Source organism: Rhipicephalus microplus, chromosome 3 (genome assembly GCF_043290135.1).
Source record: "Rhipicephalus microplus isolate Deutch F79 chromosome 3, USDA_Rmic, whole genome shotgun sequence".
NCBI lineage: Eukaryota > Metazoa > Arthropoda > Arachnida > Ixodida > Ixodidae > Rhipicephalus > Rhipicephalus microplus.
In genome coordinates, this window is record NC_134702.1 from 14,043,252 (window position 1) to 14,059,824 (window position 16,573).

The 16,573-nt window shown below is 47.8% G+C and overlaps 1 protein-coding gene across 2 annotated transcripts in view; it reads right to left on the reverse strand.

The window, feature by feature from the left end:
* The window catches only part of ct (homeobox protein, cut), a 699,473-nt gene that overhangs the window by 336,063 nt on the left and 346,837 nt on the right, over positions 1 to 16,573 (reverse strand). Inside the window, exon 2 of one of the 2 annotated variants that reach the window (XM_075888930.1) lies at positions 3,007 to 3,084. The exons of the other annotated variant lie outside the window; for it this stretch is intronic. The gene's annotated coding sequence lies outside the window, so the exon portion shown is untranslated. The remainder of the gene's footprint in view (positions 1 to 3,006; positions 3,085 to 16,573) is intronic. 2 annotated transcript variants of the gene reach the window in all.

Genomic DNA, 16,573 nt, shown 5'->3' on the forward strand with positions numbered 1-16,573 from the left:
GTTTTTGCATGGCACAGTTTTTAACCCGTTGTATATATTTACCCTCACTTTCATTGTTCTATTATAAGTATTAATAACTGTTATTAACTACTATATTCTAGCTGCTTTACGCAAACTTAGTGCGTAGAATTTAAGGCCGTTACACAGCCACCTTATGGCACTCACGGTCAGCTTACAGCCACCTTACATACATTGGTCACCATATTGTGTCGTGGGGCTCTCTGGCCACCACAGGGCACTGCACCGTGAACCATGATACATAATCATCATCATTATCAAAACATTGTGCGGGCCTACACAGATTAGCTCTTTTAAACTGCGCACATCTAGACGTCCCTCTTTCATGTCATGATGTGCCACTCGCACATCATGACATATGTATACCGACGGATCGTATACCGACGGAATGTATACCGACGGATCGCTCAACGGTATATACGAGCAGCACGTCTGCGGAGAGCTCAGTAGCTCGCGACGACGAAATCGATACATTAAATGCGGGCATGCCAGAGTGAATCTCAAAGCAATCCGCAATTGCGACAAAGAGCAAGAGTGAAAACCACGAGGTAATTGCAACGACAAAAAGAGTTTCCCGGGAGATTCCACTGTTCTATAAAGTGTATGCTAATAGACCGGGTGCTGCTACGGCCAAAGCGAGACCAACCCGAACAGCGAAAGACCGCGCGGAGCCTTTTTTTGTGCATGATTTCATCGGCGCCCGGCACCAATCTTCACGGCCTTCCTCTTCTTCTTCGGCTCCAATTTTGCGCCTTACCGCTCCTTTTATACTCCCGCGCTTCACCCGCCACCTTCGAAAGCAAGGGTTTCGCCCCTAATGCTCCTACTCCTCCCGTTTCTATAGTTTTATTTTTTTTTACCCGGTCGCTTATTAAGTTTGCCTCTCATCGCCACAGCAGTGGCGTCAAATTCCGGTCTCCGATCATAAATTCACGACGGCGGGAACATTCTCTGGGGGGGGGGGGGAGGCAGTAGCGGGGAACGATATAGGGGCAGTTTCCCACTAAGAATTTATCCCTCATTTTCACGTCGTGCCTGCGGGTATGTGTATCGTCGCCGCGGGAACCGACGGACGCTGCAAACGCCCTCCATCAATGGAACCAAAGCTAAGCTTGCGGGAAAGGGCTATATCATACCGGTGTAGACTTAGACTCCGATAGAGTAAAAAAGGAAAACAGCCCGGTCCGTGTCTCCCGGTACAAAACAGAAAGAACGAAAACGCGCGTTTCAGGAGCTAGACGAAGTCGACGAAGGAGTCAACATCAGAAAAGCTGGTGACGAGATGGAGAGAGTGCTCCGAACGTGACCGAACGTGTGGACGGCTTTGATGACGCCTATCCGGACTCCGTTGTGGTGTATATGGCGACGACTTCCGTATATACAGGCTCAAAAGGAGAGCCGGTCGCCGGGTGTGTACGTATAGTATAGCCACGCAGCATAAATAGTGACAAAAGAAAACAAAAAGCGTAGAGCTTCGAAAACGCCAAGAAAAGTTCATAAAGTTTTTCCCTTCTCCTCCGCCCTTCCGCCACCGTCGTCGATTATGAGAACGCGTGCGCGTGTTCGCCGGTATAACAGATTTTTTTTTTTACTTTTTCTGCATAGAGATGCGAGCAGCCAAGCGGGCGCGTCTTCCATTCTTCAGCAGGGCTGTGTGGTGGCCGAACCTCAAGGCGCGTCTCTTTTGCCGGTTGCGCTTGCCGCCGCAACCATTATCATTCCTCCGGTCTGCTCCTATAGCGGGGTCGTCGAGCGTGGGCGCTACACCGGCCTACGAACGAGTGCGGTACAAAATCGGCGAGCTATTAACATTTATCCGCTTATAATTCTTTGCTTCATTTTTCGCCGCATATAGGCACTGCGGTGTATAATCCGAGAGGAGAGCATGCACCGGTCGAGTTCGAACGACGTACTCTTTCTTTTTGTTTTTGTTTTTTGTGGTTATTTCTGTGTCGCCGAAAATTTGTGCGCGTGGAGGGGTTCGCCGTTGACAAATGGTTTCCTCGAAAGAGGCTCCTGACGCGACGCGCGTATTGCGTTGGCGTCGCCACGACGTAGCGTTGTATGTACACTCAATCGCCTATGCTGGGGCGCGCGACTGAATGCGCTATCGCCTGAGTTCCAATACTGGATAGCATCAGCATATGCGGACAGCTGAAAAGACAGCGTCTAATCCTATAGTACTCTGAAAAATAAAACTCGTCTAGAGGATGTCTGTACGACATGACGCCACCTCACTTGGTCAAGAAAATGATAAGAAAAACGTAATTATCGCTTTAGGTTGGTTTTGAAATCCACGAAAAAAAATTAACTTGGCCTACGTTGAGCACCTGGAAAAGCGTGCGCTTGTGTGCGGACAACATATATACCGGCGAGATCCGATTTATCTGAGAATTCCGCTCCATCTTGTTTAGACAGCAAAGCAACCTGGATCGTATTTGCTTCCGATGTCATCGTCGCGAAGCTGCCAAGTTATTTTGCCGGCTACGAGAGAATGAGAATGAGGCTTCAGATGGTCGCTATCAGCTTAGACATCCATTTAGCCGTCTGCGGTGGGTACTTGAACAACACATTCGGACGCCCACATTTCACCAGACGCCAGCAGCAGTGAAGGCGCGTAGTGACCCCCTCCTCAACGTATATAGTCTCTGAGGCGATCATCGGCGGCGAGCGACTCACGCGAATGTGATGAAGTCACGAGCTGCCTTCGGAACAGTACAGCAGGCCGGCGCGAGCTCGTGCGAACGTAGCGATGTGAGCGTTTGGACCGCGCCGAAGTATTTCTGCTGCATTGAAAGCAGGATTTTTGTTTATGCTTATTGATTATACTGTTCTCTGTTAGCAAACCATTTCCTAAAATAATGCGAACAAAGCAAAGAAAGATATTTATATGCCAAGAATATGCATAGCTGGTCTCTTCCTTAATTGCTTACTTTGACGGTCTTTCAACACTCAACATCTCGATTGGTTGATCACTCCTATCCTTACCTGATGCAGATCGGTGTGGAGAGGGGGAGAGCCACGCTTCCCGCACGCGCTACCATCGATACACGAGGTGGTACGTACCTGCGAGTAAGAGAAATGAGACAAACGAATTCAGCGAGAATTCTCATGTAGGTCGATGTCTCAGAAAACAAGCAACCCCCTGGATCACTCAGCATTGTTGAGTTGGTAAAAAGAAAATATAAGAGAAATACGGGCCCTTTCTTGAAAAAGCGAGGACATGGTATTCCACCTATTATCGAATTTCATCGTATTTTCAATGCCCAATCAATCAATCACTGTAATATCCAGGGAGAAAAGGGCATGTGGGTTCAGCCATCACCACTATATCTTTCAAGTTTGTGTGTGAAAATCCAGGCACACATACAAACGCACACATCAACACACATAAAGTGTGGTGGATGCTCTCCAACCTTCAAATTGCTGCTTAATCTATTACATAAACCAATCAATCAATCAATCAATCTAGTTATAATCATTGTTCCACGTAATATTCATTCATTCGTTTATACGTGGCATCGTGGAAGCAGCAGCCATTAGTTCATCACGAGTGATGAAATTGTTGTTCACGCATTGAATTAGCACTGAACAAATTTATTGAGCCATCTTCTCCTCGCGACGCATAAACAATATATATATATATATATATATATATATATATATATATATATATATATATATATATATATATATATATATATATATATATATATATATATATATATATATATATATATATATATATATCCCACATATCACTAAACTCCCCCATCATTTAACATGCAAGCGAAGCTACCTGCGAAGGCCCCACGCAGCGTATTTCCTGGTGTGGCTAGCACTAGCTTTATGCTTTGCTTAACTTCGAAAGCCGCACTCCCCGTAGAATTCCCGCAGGACGACCCTGTAGCCACATCAGTGCGTATGCTTGTACACAGGCACGGTACCGCTATGCGTGGGTGGTGTTTGGCTGTTCTTTTTAGACCAGATTGTCGATCGGCGGTTACACCAATAGCCAGTTTTAAGATGAGGAGGCCCACGAGTGCGATCGATGTTTGTATGCTCATATCATGACCACTGACGACCTTCTGCGCCACCTCCATGGCACATCGAAAAAGAGACCGCGTACTTCAGCTTTGACGAAAACGCCATTTCTAAATATGACTTTTTTCCAAATTTAGCTGGTGCTGACACGATTGCTTGAAGTTATGCTTTTTCCAAATATAGCTGGGCATAGCATGATGTCTCCTTCTGCATGATTTATTTATGTTATTTATTTAAGTATACTGCAGACCTTCTCGGTCCAAGCAGGAGTGGTACATAGGATATACAAACAATGATGTCACGTACAGAAAGGCACCGACACAATCCAAGAAGAAGAAAAAAAACTATTGAGTTCCAAGTAGTCAAAACAACAGTGTCATAATGCAACGTTCAGAATCATGCTAAAAGGACAAACCAGTCAAAGGGAAAGAAACTGCTCACAATAAATCCCTATTCGTACATTTGCGTCTATTGTTCAAAACTTATAGTTTTAATCTTTTCAATAAAGGATTCTACGGTGTCACAGTCCACAGCTATTAATGGAAGTTGATTCCAATATGCAATTGATGACGGAAAAACAGAGTTTTTGTGAATGTTGTTGTGACTTGTGGGCAGCCCAAGTGGCAGAATAACGAGTAAGCAGTGCTTTCCTAACTTTCGTACTTTATGAGTTGTTCCGAAACAAGATGTTACTGAACACGTCCAAAATGCGAGGCATCTCACCGCGAATCTATACGATCTAACAGTCAAAGGAAGACAAGAAAGACTGGCGGATCACCAACACCGGGAACTCATATTCGCGGAGCATTGAAATCCAGTCAGACAACCACACTTTACAGAGTAAAAATAGACAAAGTACATTGCTAAACAAATCCGCTGGCTGTCTATATAAATATCAAATATTCTATTTTAATTCTGGGACCATGTCTAGGAAGATGCATAGGCATCGTGACCGATCCATTGTTCATACACAGCATAATGAAATTATCATATAATCGAGGTAGTATACTATCATGCATGTGTGTAATGTATACAATGCACTGTTTTCAGCAGCTCATTGTGGTTGGCAACTAAATGCTCAGCACCTTCGCCCGCTGATTAGCACATTAGCACACGTGAGATCATCAAGGTTTCAGCGAGACGCGCGTGAGATGCTGTACTTCGCTATACGTGATAACAGGAGCGAGATAGATGACGAGAAAAAATATATAGCCATAAGAAAAAGAAAGACGAAACCAAAACCTTGCGTAAACTTTAAGAACAACTGGGGCGCTTCGTCGCACATTGATAAAGGCGAAACAGCCTGCCTTTTGTGGTTACATTAAAGCAAAAAGGAATGAATCTTTCGCGCAGCCAGAATACTATATATATACTGCTCGGTAAAACTTCGTAGAGGGTCGAATACCGCACAGACACCGACTTTTATCCCCGTATAGCCCAGATACAAATAAGGGAAGCTCAAGTTACTTTCTTATGGCGTTCCCGAAATAAAGCAGATGCAAAGGGCAAATATTTCGAGAGAACAATAGACGAACTAGCCATCCCTTCGCTCCTCAATAAAAAAAAAGTAAGTGTTTCAGCGTAGCCGAGCACTTCTCCTCTAAGGAGTGTTAAACACGCCGCGAGCTCATCTACACCAGGTCACGTCTCCGAGAGCTTGTAAAAGGCGCCGAAAAGCGCATCTCGTGGGGAGAAAAGCGCGATGGAGGAGAGGCAGACTCGTAAATAAGCCGTCGGAAGAAAAGAAGAGAGTGCCGTGCTCCATCGTGTCACGGCACATCTCGAAGGGAGCAAGCAACGACGCCACGAAGAAGCCCTTCCGCCGAAGATCGAAACTCGGGGCACGTGTAATGGCACGTGTAAAAAGGGCAGCCGGTGCACGTTTAGTCGGCCGGCTCGGCTTGTACGCGCCGTGTTGTACACATCGTGCGGCGCGTAACTTGGCCTCCTCGCGTTTGTGGCGAACACGCATCATTGCTCTCCAGAAGGGCGCGCTCGTCACGAAAACAGCGCCGAGGCTTGGGAGGAGGTGAAAACCCCCGGCTTGCACGCTCTGCGCGAGGGCGATGTTCTTTTTACGGGCAACCCCCGCTTCGGATATATAGTGCGCTATCACCGAACCGTAAGCGCGAGACGGCCTGTATATAGTCTCCTTGTTCGCAGGATGCGAGTCATCAGGCGCGACATGCTCCTAGCTTCTTTGGTCTTTGGGCTGGATAGAACGCGTGGTGATGATAGACACGAGACTGAGGAGGACGAAGAGGAAAAAAAAAAGATTTTGAAGGGTTGCAGGCATTACTAGGAATAAGCTTTTGATACCTGGTCTTTTACGCGCCAAAACCAGGATATAGCTATGAGAGACGCCGTATAGCGGAAAGCTCCGGAAATTTCGACCATTTTGGGTCTTTTAACGAGCTACAGAATCTAAGTACATGGGCCTCGAGGCCCATGGAGACGAAAGTGCTTGATCAAGCACTTTCGTATCCATCGAAAATGCGACCACCGCGGCCAGAATTCGATCCCACGTCCTTCGGGTCAATTGGTCAGCTCCATAATTACTACACCGCCACTGTCGGTTAGGACGGTATGTCCAATGCGATCACCTGGAACGCAGTAATTCATCAACTCACGTGGTGATGGTTCATGAAAGAGAGTGAGAAGTCAACGCTGTATGGTTGCGTGGACAAAAATAATGTATTACAAGAGTGTTCAACGATGAGACTGTCCATACTGTGCGTACCTTTGCCGAAGACAGCAAAGGAATCCAAGAACGACGTTTGCAGTCAACAACTGCATAACTTGGAGCAGAGGGCAGAAATCGGGACCTTGCTTTTTTTCTTCTCACACTTAGGCTAAACAGTCTTCCCTCTACGGAATAAGGTTGAAGTCTGGGTCACTTAAGACCATCTACATGGACTGTCGTCATCATTTCTGAGCAGACCGCAGAGTGATTCTTCGACAGCGAACAAGGAGCGAGAACTTTCGTTTCCAACTTCCGAGCACTCGGTCTTTGGGCAGTTCATTTCTCTCTCACGGTACGATTGCACTCACACACGTGCGAACTGGGAACGGAACTCGGCAACCTGCTGTCAGTAATCTCTCTGCGTTTCGAGCACATATTTTCACGAGGTGGAAAGGGACTCTTATATGGCAACTAACGCGCGGGGCGAAAGGGGGAAAGCCACGGTTGCGAACACACATATACACGTTGACAGACCATCGTTCACGCCGAGTGGGGTCGAACGGACCTTATATATACACGCCGCTCTCCCCAAACACTTTGGCCGCGCGTCGACGACCGGCAACGATCGGAACACATCGTTAACGGCCTCGACGAGCGGGCAATCGGGGGCGGAGTCGCTGACCATCGCCGCCGACAGACATTACGTGGACGCCACTGGGCGGCCAATCAGAAATGCATTAGGAACCGCCGATGACGACGACCAGGCCACGCTATATTGCCGGTCGACGCCAGGCGCGAACCTAATGGAGCGAGGCAACCGCGGTAACTGTGGCCTCTGCGGGACGCCCACCGAACGGTCTTTGCCGAATCCGGAAAGTTCGTGGCAAGTTCCGCCACGCTCTCTTAGAAGCAGCACTTTGAAGTGAAAGCCTCTTTGAAGATCGTTCTTCAACGATGCCGTTTCGACCACTTCATATTGGCCCGGCTCACCAGGATCTGGTATACCGAGAGCCACTCCACCGACCGAGCGTATATCCCGACTTAAAAGTGGTCACGTTCCTATGAACTGCCGATTCTGAAAGCGACCCAGCGCTGCTCTGCATTGGCAATAATCTGAAAAGGAACTTTTGGTTTCGGTGTTACATTTCAGTTAGTATACCTCTTCATGCTGTTGCGGAATCACATGAACGGCGAAATGGCAAGACGGGACATATCTCCTTGCTCTGTCACTGTACATCTGATTCTTCACGCTACAGCGTGAATTATGCATACTACAAACTAACCCATCAGTCTGTTGTTCCGGTATACCTTTGACACAGCGTGCCGCCTCATGAGACTAGTCAATGCAACTTCTGTTCAACGAAGACATCCTAAGCAAAATATAAGGAATTCTATTCTCGCATCGTCTTCGTAAATTCTTCGAAACATCTATCATGCACTAATCTCGTGTCATTCTTTTTTTAGGGGCGAATCTCCTCATGACGTGGGTCTGTCGCTCCTCCATATGTATGTATGTATGTATGTATGTATGTATGTATGTATGTATGTATGTATGTATGTATGTATGTATGTATGTATGTATGTATGTATGTATGTATGTATGTATGTATGTATGTATGTATGTATGTATGTATGTATGTATGTATGTAGCCATTGGTGGCACATACGCGCTCTGGAGCGGGTATGTGCCACAGAGATTGCGAGATGGGACATGACGGTCCTTGGAGTGTTCACTAGATGGACGCACGGACTGACGGACGGATAGATGAATGGACGCGCGGACGGATGGACACATGGACGGACGGACGGACGGACGGACGGACGGACGGACGGACGGACGCATGGATGAATGCACGGATGCTTTGCAGACGGACGGAAGCAAGAACGAACGGACGGACGGAAGCACGGACGGGCTGACGGACGCTTCGCCCCACTCATCATCATTCACTCCGTGGATATGCTGTAATTTTTGAAGTCTCAAAAGTTGTACTGAGCATGCATAAGCCTTTGTCCCATTTAAACATCACCGATGAACCACGCGAAGTATTTTTGATGTGCTAAGTTTAGAAAAAAATGCAATTCAGTGCCCTCTGGACGGAACAAATTACACTTCCGTGCTCACCTGAGTGCTTGGAAAATAGATTCTCTATTTGTTTACATACACTTTTAGGCTGTCTTAGGTCAGAAATCGTGCCAACGTAGAGGCAGGCTTTTTACTACGACTGTCAATGCTATTACGGCATCGCACAGATGAAAAGGACCTCCGAGCATACGGTGAACAACTAACTCCACGATGAATTTCCGAATTCATTCTGGTTGCCAGGACCCTTTACTACAGCTTTTCAGCCAGCTTCAATTGTTCAACCCACGGCCTTTAATTGAGACCGCTGCTTCCAAATAAATAGCAAAACACCACAGAGGCTAGCAGCCATAGCTACTTAATTTCTCCTCGCAGCTCCAATGAACTGTCGTCTTTTGGACGAGCCCGAAAATTCTATTGGTGAATAGATGCAACAGAAAAAAAAATGTTTATATGAAGACTCTAAGGCAAAAGCAATCTTTTTTCCCCATCGCCGTCGGTTTCGTTGACGTCACGTGTTGCGCGTCTTAGCAACGTAATCGTGACGTCATAGGCTTACGTAATCGCATAACTTTCGCACATCGCTCATGTTGACGCCGCCGCCACTGACGCCAACAGTCAATTTTCACGTTTGGTGCGGCATCTATAAGGATTCCGCCTTAAAAGACCGTACGAGTAGCGCTTGCAAGTGCTGGAAGCAGTGCGCCCCCGTAAGGTGAACGACGTCCAGCAGAGGGTCCAGCCGAGCGTGTTTTTTCTTCTTGCCCGTCCTCTGAATGCCTCCTGAATGAAGCCGCCTGGTGAATGGAAGCGTGGTGCGCCGTCTTCGGCGAGCACGAAGCCACGCCGCATCGGCTGACCCGGCTGGACGGCGAAGGTCACGCGCCGCGGTGACGTCACGGGCCGGAACGAAACCGCACACCAGCACGAGAGAACCGGTTGTCCGGCCACGGCGCTTTACCGTAATTAGGACCCGGGCGGGCCAATTCGCCGCGTGGCGCTTTGTTTGCTTTGAGAGTGCGCGAGCCGCGAAGAGACGTTCGCGTGCGCGGCACGCTCACGTGCCGCTGACGTCACTACCGGTACACTTACTACGCCAATGAAGAAGCCATATCTGTATATATACGTTCAACTGCTGCGCATTTACACCCGGTAATTTATTATTTTTTTTTCTATACCTGGTGCGGGAGTCCAGCATCTACGTTTTCGTGTATGTATGTATGTATGTGCGTGTATGTATGTATGTATGTATGTATGTATGTATGTATGTATGTATGTATGTATGTATGTATGTATGTATGTATGTATGTATGTATGTATGTATGTATGTATGTATGTATGTATGCGTGTATGTGTGTGTGCATGTATTTGTGTATGTATGTATGTATGTATGTATGTATGTATGTATGTATGTATGTATGTATGTATGTATGTATGTATGTATGTATGTATGTATGTATGTATGTATGTATGTGCGTGTATGTAAGTATGTGTGCGTGCGTATTGTTTCACTGTTATTGTCGTCGTCGTTCTTTGTCAATTATTTTTTCCGGAACTGTCTGCCATACGCTAAACATTTGTGACGACCTAAGGATGTACGTATGCTCTCTCCTTTTGATTTCTGTTAAAAAAAACTGTCAGCCTTACAAAACACGTCCACCATAAGCAATACTTGACAGGTCGACATGCCACGTTGAGGTGGTTAATGACAGGAGTCCCTGTAGCGCAAGAAAAGCAACTTTTATGCTGCGCATTCTCCGTTCAGCTCCAAGTGCTGAACGGAAAGTACGCCACAGCTGGGGTTTTGGACACTTCCGAATTCAAGCGTTGCGGTAAGTATAAGCCTCATGCTTACACCATTCCGACTTCAGTGGCTCTGACAGCGATTTCGGCCGCATTAAAACGCATAATTCGCGAACCAAACGAACCGTGTTGCTTAGGCATGATAATGTTCATTAGAGCGTACCTGGCTTGAACGCTGTGCTACGAGAGCACACACATATAGATTAAACTAAAATATCTAGTACATCTTTCCTGGCTCCGGTGCGTGGAGAGCGTCACCGCTGTCATGTCAAGGAAATGAAATAAATTTCCCTTTCACGGTGTCACAGAATTGTGTCAGTACTCCCTTAAAGTTCACTTCCCTTTATAACGCGCGGCTAGACCACGCACTGCGAGAGGGAAAAGGAAGCAGTTCATTCCTCGCGCAGTTGTCGCCTCGTTCACAGATGGCGCCCGGCGACGGCCTCGCAAAGCGGGAGGGAGTCACTTTACGACGCTGAAGGTGCAGCGCGAAGGGTTCTTCGCGCTACTCCCATAAAATTCGATTTATCGCCTCACCACTTCAGAGCACTGGGCTAAATATAGCCGTCACTGCGGCCGCCGCTGTCGGCGCATTAGAACTATGCGGAGCGCAGCCAACGACGATACGTGTATATACTGTAAATATATATATATATACACACACAAACAACCGCACACATACCATACGCGACGACGGAGAGAATTCCGTTTGCCACCGAGCGTGTGAGCGTCGTATATTCACGAATCGCAAAGAGCGATCGGTTGGGAAACGCAGTAAATCACGCCGCCGAAATAAACGGGCCCCTTTCTGCCCTCATCGGCGCGCCTTTATTGACGGCCATTGATGATGAATGGCGCGCGCTCATTTCGGCTGTCGGCAGGATACTCAATCGAAGACCACGTTACCTTTTTTTTTTCTTTTGAGCCACCTGTCACGCGCCGTCGTGACTCCGTGCTAATGAGTCTCCGAGGACAGAAATGGGCCCCCGGTGAAAGCCCGAAAACTCCCATACGTTTTGAGCACCGGATTAAAAAAGAAGAAAAAACAAATGTGGCGAAGGGGCGTGTAGGGAAGAGTGTGTTTCAGCTCCGCTATAACATCAGACGTGGAAAAGAGCGAAGCATGCTGTGTGTACGCCCGTGTTTCTCACAGCAGCATCTTTACTCTTTACTGCTTTACTCGCCACCGACCCACTAACGCACCATCACTTTGCCGATGTGTTTCGAGTGGCTTTTGAAGGAGATGGCTTTACTGCGGAGATATACGTCTGTGTCTCTAGTGTAAGATAAGCAACTTGGCACCGATATACACCAGCGCATATTGCATTCTTCGCCTCTCCCCAGGTTTCCCGTATGTAGCTGAAACAACCTTCCCTACAGGTCTTCTCGCCACAATTTTGCCATGAGAATGCGCTTGCGAGACGATACAAACATTTTTCGTTCTAGATGCGAAGCTTCTTATAGTTGAGCTCCATCCGGTGTGGTGGTGGTAGTGGTTAGAAGATGAGAAAAGGCACCTAATTTCTGCAGCCCGGTCGGGAGCACGGCGCAGTGCCTGTGTGCGGCGCGATCACCTTACTGCACCTGCAAGCCCCTCTCTTCTCTCCCCTCCTAAGCTCGCTCCCCCTCCCATCTTTCTCCTCTAGGCATCCCCCCAGCGGTGTTTACACCCCTATTGCGCATGCTCGTCCCCTCCCCTACATCGCTCCATCCCTCGCCATGCAACACCGACACAGGTAGCATCTGCTGTGTGTTCAGAAAAAAATGTTTAACGACTTGGAGCACTTCGTACTCAGCTATGGGAGAGCACTGAGCTGTGTGTTTAGAAAAATTGGGTGTCGATTTAGAGTACTAGGTACTCTACTATGGGAGGGTTTAAAGCCGTCCCGTCGACCTCACATTTGATGAGGCCCGGTTGGCACAAATTAGTACATCTTACTGTGTGTTTAGAAAAAGTTTAGCGCCAAAAGAGAGCTTGCAGTCTAGTGAGTTGACAAAACTGACCGCTTGCGCAGCACAAGCGTTCACTGGCCACCCCCTCTATTCGGGCACTGGATCTTAACCCCCGCGGTAGTGCCGGTGGGAGATTTCTCATGTGCGTTGTCCAACGCTAAAAATTTGCAACGTGCGCCTTAACTAAAAGCGGAGTGCGGGTCTCTGCGTTCGATCGGAAGCTTCTGTCCCTCATTGCCCATTAGCAGCGATTGGCATGTTCCGGTAGGAAACAACGGTCCATCACTGCGCGCTTTGCGCCTCCCCAGGTTTATCTCCTGTGCAACGCCGCGATGAGAGCTCGTCTCAACGTCACCGCCAGTGTAAGCGTTAGCGCCCACTGCTTCGCATCTACACATGGTTCCCTTCAGCGGGAGATGGTGAAATTTTTAGGGGCGAAGCTCCTCTTTGTCTAACCTTGTCCCGCGCCAGGCGTACCCGGCCATATCTCACGAAAAGTACAATAGATGGCGCTGTCTCATCACCATTGCTCGTCTAATTTCCTAGATGGCATTAGTCCAATAGAAGTGTGTGAAATAGGACGGACGGACGTACATACGGATGCACGGACGCACGGATGTATGCATGGACGGACGCATGGACGAAGGCATCGACGGAAGGACGGACGCTTCGCCCCACTCATCATCACTCACTCCGTGGATATAATGCGAATTTTTTTTATAGTTTCCTTGCTTTTTTTTTTTGTTCAGAAGTTTCAGAATGCTCTTTTTTTCTTTTTGACCACGCCGCGCGCAAGGTCTCACTAAGGTCTTTCTAACCGCGGAGGCAATGAATCGAAAAGAGACCTCGAGAGTAATCTCGAGGAAGACAGGCACCTATTCGCGAGAACGTCAACAGCTTCGATCATCAGACTCAAGGTGCCGTATAGGCGCAGCTTTTCATCAGTTCTCATTTCCCTGTACACGGCCGTTCGAAGCACGTGGCCATACACTATAGTGCCATAGAAACCGCGGGCGTGGCTTCGAGCGTGGTGGAGCGCGAAGAGAGAAGGGCCCTTCTCCGGTGGCGAGTGTTTAATGGCCCGTGACCGCGGGAAATGAAAAATGATTACCGGTTCAATAATGATCGCCAAATTAGCGACGCCTCAATGCGCGCTTGCGTCTGCTGCATCTCAGGGCGGCCTTGAAACGTCCGGCTGTCTCTCTTATTTAGCACCGCACTATACCCTTGCTTACATTGGCGTGCTACAGAGAAAGTGAGTGAGGAAGACTCAGCGGTGCCTCAAGAGGAAGCAAGATGGTTAAGTAATGGATTGCCGATCGACTATCGACAGGCCGCGTATATAAAGCAGCTCGGCCCACTGGCCGGTTCTCGAGGATGGACAAATGCATTGATTACACTTGGCTCTTACTTGCACGTCTGCTTGTTGTGCCATTCACATGTCGAGCGGGATGACGCACGCCTTGAGATCGAAAGCTCGCAAACACGAGTTTGCCGATGAGTGGCTTCTTGTTGGGCTATAGTTGATCACTCTTCTATAAGGGGAAGTAGCGCAGCCAGATGTTTTGTTTGTTTTTGAGGGTGGGGGGAGGGTCAACCGCATTTTTTGTATTTGTATGTTTGTGCGTGCGCTCGTAATTGTGGGTGAATATCTACAGATGCGAAACTCGCAAATTTCGGGGGGGGGGGGAGGGATGAAACTCCCTCCAACATCCTCCCCTGGCCACGCCACTGGTAAATGAAAAAAAAAACAGCTCAAAAGACAAACAACAAGCGAAGGAACAACGCGACGGGCGCTAACAGTTTAAGGTTTCATTGTTTCCACGCAATATAAAGGGAAATTAAACTGAGATTTCACGTGCTGTTGGTTTCAACCGAATTTCCTTTTATATTGCGTCGAATCAATAGAACCCGTATTACATTCGCTCAACTAGCGTCTCATCTGGCTCAACACAAAACTTTGCAATTACGAGATAGGTCGTATGCACGAATTTTGCATAGGAGCAAATCTCAGCCAATAAGAAAATTGGACATAACATTAACGAAGATGACCAGCCGATGGCAAAAAAAGAAAAAAAAACTTATGGACAACAGCTAAACTGTTGCAAACTGAACTCTCCCACTTCTACGTCCCCCTTCTTTCCCCCTTAGTGTTTCTGTCGATGGCTGAAGCGATAGCCGTTCCCGCCCCACTTTTTCCCCTCTCGCTGCTTCGTAGGTGAAACTACAAAAGAAGCTAGCGCGAAACAATAAACGCTCATTCTCGTTGCCCTAGTCTGCGGATGTCTGCGTATGCTTGCCGTGGCTGAGCGGCTAGCTATGTAACACAGTTAAATAACTATATGTGTCGATGTCGTTATGGAAAAGTTGTAGCGGTTTTCGGCTACTGACTCGAAGGTCGCGGAGTCGATGGAGGATAAACTGCTAGAGGCCTGTATATATACTTGGATGTACGAGCACGTTAAAGATCTCCGGATGGTCGAAATTTCCGAAGCCTTCCACTACAGGCGTGCGTCATAATCCTGTCATGGTTCTGGTACGTTGAAATTCCAACAGTTGTTATTATTAAGAATTATGTCGGCATGACATAGGCAGACTTCACGAGCGCTTGTGAAAGAACAGTGTGAGTCCGTGCTGTGTAGTATCGAGCTGGCTATTCGTCCTTCTCTTTCTTACTCCTCTTCTTTTCTATCTCTTTCTTTCCTACTATTCCCCCTTTCTTCCTCCCCAAGTGTAGGGTAGCCAACCGAGCTAAGCTTGGTTAACCTCCCTACATTTCATCTCTATTTATATATATATATATATATATATATATATATATATATATATATCTGACAAAATCAATTACAAAACGGCAGAAACACGCGCAGACAGAGCCAGATGTCCTGAAGGTGTTAAGTCGCCTTCGCCCGCTGCTGCGAGGTCGCTTCAGAGTCGAGAAGTATACAGTGTTTTATTCCACGCTACCAACTCATTCTTCCGCCCATAGAGGTCGCCAGAGGGGCTTCCAAGAGTGCGAGCCGGGGCTAGAGACGACACCGGGGAGCAACCAGCAGCCGCCTTCGCTGCCAGGCCCCGGTAAAGAATGAGGGCAATAATCGTCGTCGCCCGCAGCTTTATGCCACGCGAGCAGCCAATCATCATTAGTGCGCGACGCTCACTCCAGAGTGTCGAGCGGAGAAGCCGACGCACGGGCAGCGATTGCGACATCGCACTGTGGCTCTCTTAGAGCGTAGTTTTCAAAAACAAGGAGAGAAGAGAGAGTCGTTTGTTTTCTCTGCAGAACGCACTGGCCCAGCGGCAGAGCGATGCCTAGGCTCGCACTGCAAGGGAGAGTGAAAGACGAAGAGGAAAAACAGGTAGGTTTACCAAGCTTTGACTCAGTTGGCTACCCTGCACTTGTGGTAGGGCAAAGGAGCAATATTATAAAGGAAAATGATAAAGAGAAAAGAAAAAGAATAAGCAAGAGATGGGTCGACCTTTAGCTTGAAACTACTGCGAAGGAATAAAAAAAAAGATGAACCTAGTGTAACGAGGGCAGTGGGCATGGAGCTCGAATATAGAAAAGGAAGAAGACTTGCTGTGATCGCAGAAGGTGGTTGGAGTGTGCGGCTACGAAGTTCCAGGGTGAGGACCAGATGTACCCAGCACTTCCACCACTTGAAACGGGGTGTTGAACCAGCAGGAGTTGACTCGGCGAACGAAAGCTTTATTGAGCGCAAGGGCTAACTGAACGCAAGCCTGCGATCACAGCAAGTCTTCTTCCTTTTCTATATTCGAGCTCTATACCCACTGCCCTCGTTACACTAGCATCAAGGTGATAAAATTGTTGAGGTAGACGCACTATCAGCATCGCATGAAAAGTGAACAGCGGCAAGTATTGGAAATTCTATAAAGTGCGCCGTCCAGTCATCACCGTTGACGGGCGCACAGCATTCCTGTTTGGCAGCTCCGCGCCTGCACACGGCGATGCCTATAGACGGCGCGTACTA